Raw genomic sequence first — 4,877 nt, 5'->3', positions numbered from 1 at the left:
TTCCAGCAGAGGTGGGAATATGGCGCGCGCGCCCCTCTCAGGCGCAGCTGTCGCAAATCTTCGCAACGTCCCATCGCGCGTGTGTGTGCCGCGCGCGTGGCGAGTCGCACGCACCGCTGCTTGTCGTTCAACGCACCACGTGCTCGAACCCCTCTCATCTCTCCTCCGCCCCACTCAGCCTGTACGTCCTCTCCCTGCTGTCCCCCTTCTCTCCACGTCACACGCACCCAAGCCTCCTCATCCTGCCTCTGCACCCCACGGGAGCTGATCTAACTCCCTGGCGTCTTCTAAAAGCGAAAGCAAAATCTTTCACTCGCTGTTTGCGTGGTATAGAATGCGTCGCGGCCGTGGCCGCTGTGTGTACACTGCGCTCTTTTCTTTTTATCTCTTTGTCTTTCACTGAACCACGTTTTCGGAAATCTCAGCCCGATACTTTCTTCGCCTAAGTACCCCGCGCCCGCCGCTCAACCTCCTCTCCTTCCACCCTCCCTCCTCCGTCGCTTGCCCACGCTTCTTTTACTCCTTCTCATTTTTATTCTTCTTGTCTGGCTCCTTTCATTCTAAAAAGAGAATATCGATTTCGAACATTTGAGGCGTTGCTACGCGGGGCTCTTTGAAAGCGTTAACTCGGTTCAGCAGCGGGGCTTTTCGGCGCTGCTTTGAGGCTTAGGGACGACGACCGAACGGGTTCTTCTTGCTATCCGAGCGCTTGTAGGGTGTAAGCAAGTTCCGGTGTCGGGGGACGGGCTCACGTCTCTCCTCTTATCGTCTTTTCCGGGCCATAGATCGCGCCAGGATTTATCTCCAGGTTATAACGTCCGAAATTGTTTTTCTCCTGATCCTTCTTGCTATCAGTGGGTTTTTCCTCTTTCTGTTTCCAAATCCCTTGTAACGAGAAAAAAACAACAACGAAGCTGAAATTTCCCGTTAGCGAGTCGCCTTACTGGTCTCAGTGTATCGCGTAGTATGTGCACCCTGATGCTAGACCGTGCTTCGACGACGTCGAGTTGCTTTATTATCCGATAACGTGCACAGCTCGTTCGCCCGAAAAGCCGTCGCCATGACCTAAGATTGACAGGAAGGCCTCAGAAACGTGACGGAAATATTCTCAGCAGTTCCAAACCAAAAAGAAAAATTTCGCCGATATTGAGGTTCCAACCCCAATATGCCACAAATGGTCGTTGGTTCAAGCGTGTTAGATGGGCACCAAGTGAACGCATTGTGGTGTGTAGGACAGTAAGGTGTGTTGGGGATGTTCACTGATGTTATAGTAATTAAAAAAAAAGAAGGAAAAGGTGCTATCACGTCTAATCTTCAGGTGAAACTTTAGCGTCCTCCTAATTTTATTTTCTGTTCTCATAACTACGAAGACAAATCAGTACCGCTTTTGAGTACAGCGGTTAGCCACAAGGCACATTTATAATGATATAAGCAGTCAACAGTGATCGCAGATCAGTTAACATGGAGGTTATAACTCAAATACTTTTTGATGGTGTAATCTCTGTAATAAGAGAGCAATTACTCATTGGCATCCACCCGAGCGCAGCCATGTGGCTACAAAGGAAAGCTGTACAGATTTATCAATCCTCCTTCTCTGCCCTCCTTCATCCTCAAAATTGAACGATCCGCTGATTGCCCTGCTTCTCGGCGTTGCAACCGATGTAACAGGCCTGTACCATCCCCTTTGGGTAAAACATTTTTGACTGATAAAAAAATGAAAATTTGTTTTTTGAGGGGAAGGAAAGGGCGCAGTAACTGTCTCACTTCTGTGCAGACACATCAACCGCCCCGTGAGGGAAGGGATGTAGGAAGAAATAAAATATCCCATTTGCCAAAAAAAGAAGCAAAACTGCAAGCTGTTTTCTTCACATAGCTTTGGAGCGAGCAGCGGCAGCCCGACTGCCGAAGACATACTGCAGGAAATTTGAATGACCGAGTTGGCGCTTAAAGAGCCCCCTTAAAGCGGCAGATTGCTTGCCAGTTGAAAAGAAAGAAAGGACATACTAGATTTTTAATAAAGGGTAGCATCACTACATGCACACACGCTTTGACAACGGATTAACGCAAGATAGGACGGTTTGGTTGTACCGGTATTGAAGCGCAGGGAAGCCATCTCTCCAAATTTCGCATTTGGTTTATTAATTCCATTGCATAAGGTGGGAACGACTGCAATATTTCTATAATCTCTTCTATTTTATCTAACCTTGGCAGTCATTGAGTTCACAGTATATTCCTTCACTATCCATTTCCCCTCTTAGGCTTTGAAAAAAAAAATGCTGGCACGTGAAAGGAAAGTTGTTCTAAAATGGAGCTCAAATTCGAAGCAATTCAAAAAGCAAACAAGTAATAAAGTTAGCACACTGTAGCTGTAAACAATAAACATAAATAAGGTGATACTAGCCTCACATACCGTTCTGAACCGACGTAGAAATCTTGCATTTCGAGCCACTAAACCAGCAATGTACTTGGCGATAAACTGAGCAAAGCACTCGCTCTTGCTCTTTGCGGGACATCCTTTAGAGCACCACTATTTGTTGTTGTCCTTGATGTGGAGCCGGAAAATTTTCGTATACATCTTCGTATTTCTTGTGCACGTTTGCGAATTACATCAAAACTGCATTTATCACCGGGCGAATGCCGAGCTTAGCTTCAGCAAAAATCTGTTTAATGATGCGAGGTGCTGAGGTCGACGTTCATTGGCGGCCACGACTTCTGCTCCTATGATTCTGCCAAAGTTACCATGATGCATCTACGCAGTAAATTCTACACGTGGAAACGTCTAAAGTGTAAGATAATAAAGAGGCACTCCTTGCAACTTCCTCTGGATACTTCATCATCTGTTACTTCATCCTTTACTTCATCTTTTCTTCGTCACCGTATGCAGTGTGCGCTTATAAAGGCGTTGGTGTCCTTTAGTTTAGACCAAGCTTAATTTGGTTGTGACTATTATGCTCAGGTACAAACCTACGAAAGTTATGAGCGGCGAAAATTGCCTTAATGGATGCTATGTGCACTTATGCAATAAAATAGACGCTTCCAGACTTTTCCCGTCGATCCGAGCTAAAGAATTCAGCGGCAACGGTAGCTGCATCTTCACTCAGCCAGAGGGAATGAACTTCACTCGCGCAACCTCTGGTACAGCTTCTCTTTGTAAGCCCACTGCATACATATCAAAACCATTCCGAATCTCGGAAAAGCGCGCAGCGTGACGACAGCGAAAGACGCGTCTCGGGAACTCATATTGACTGCCGCACTACAAGAACGACGAAAAGACGCCGAGTCGTCCCGCAGGAATCGTCATATCATTAACAAAACAAGAAACACTCAGCAACAGCCGAAACCGCGAAAAAAAAAAAAAGGAGGGAGCCGCAAGCGAATGCTCTAACACGAGATGTGCGTCAGAAAAAGAAAAGGCAAAGCAGAGGGGGAGACACGCAGATAATCACCGCGCGCGACACTTCTTTCGCATACTTTGCCGCACGCGCAGTCAGAAAATGAAATTGAGGGAGAAAAAAAATAATGGGAACACAAAGCACAGGGACAACCGCGTCCACCGCTTGGAAGAACACAAGACGGCTTCTTTCACGGGCGCCTCGATTTAGTTCTCAGAACTCTCGCCCTTTCCCTTTCTAGCACCCTCTCTTCTTCTCCTCCCCCCTGACTGTTGACACTTTTCGGGGTCCTCCACGCCCGCCCTTTTATCTATGCCCCCGCGCCTCACCCTTTCGGCCTCTCTTCTGGTTCATCCTCGTTTTGGTCTTATTATTTGCCGAACGCTACGCTTTATAGCGTCCCTGCGGGAAGAGGCTGCGATCGCTTCTATTTATAAGGAAGACGGGGCGGCGGAATAAAAGGCTGAAGAGGGGATACGATGCCGACCCTCCGGCGCCGCCGCTCTTATTCGCATCTCTACAAAGAAGGCGCTAAATGCGCGTAGTGCGGAGCGGCCAATGTACCGACCAGTTTGTCTGCCGCGTGGATGCTCGACGTGCCCACGATGATCAGGTTTTGGTCCGGGGATATTGTGAAGTAAAAGTTGTCCGCTTCGGCCTCCCCGACTCGTTGTCGTAGGGCTAGGCCTAGCTCACCGTGTTGTAAGTTCTTCAAGCTTGTCGCCGTCAATGGTTTGATGATTAGCACCACATCGTCTGGTCTAAATCTGCAGAGAAACTTGGGTTTCCATGCAGCTTTGACTTGCCTTGGGCCTCCGGCTGCGCGCTCATCGGATGCCTTGTCGGGTTGCGCATGGTGGCCTCCGTGGGCTGACGTGGCCTTCCCTTGCGCGCAGGCTTGGAGTTTCTGGGCTCTTTTTTCAAAAGCCAGGATCACATTAGCGTTGCAGGCTTGGTCCCGACTGGTCTGCGGCACAGTTGACCATGCCATGCCTTCCGGGTCGTAGCCGCGTTGCTGGTTTGCGCTTGCCATGTTGGTCTGGAGCGGCCTCCCCGCCGCCGAACGCCGGCGTTCAGCCTTGAAGCTGCGTCGCGGCGCTATGGTGGATGGGAGGGAAAAACGCTAAAAAAAAGGTCAACAAATCGGCCCACCGGGTTGGGAGTGGTCTCCCTGCGTGCCGGCTGACTTGCTGGTCCTGTCAAGTCCAAAATTGTCGGGATCCAACGCGTTGGTCCGCCGCCACGGTCGAAAATCGCCGGAGCCGATGTCCCATGCGTCCGCTCGCTACGCGCTACATTTAATTAGGCACCAGTTGCTACAATCGAGCCGTTTCTGAAAGTAATGCGGTGTCAGTTCCTGGTGAAGACACACATGATAGGGGTGGTAGCTGTGTATTGATAGTGACCTCCAAACTGATGCCGGGCTGGCTCCATACGCGTTGGCGATTTCCCTGACACTTGCTTCTGGCTGGACAGAAACGTACG

Source organism: Amblyomma americanum, chromosome 3 (assembly GCF_052857255.1).
Source record: "Amblyomma americanum isolate KBUSLIRL-KWMA chromosome 3, ASM5285725v1, whole genome shotgun sequence".
NCBI classification, from domain to species: Eukaryota; Metazoa; Arthropoda; class Arachnida; order Ixodida; family Ixodidae; genus Amblyomma; species Amblyomma americanum.
This window is presented reverse-complemented; position numbering follows the sequence as displayed.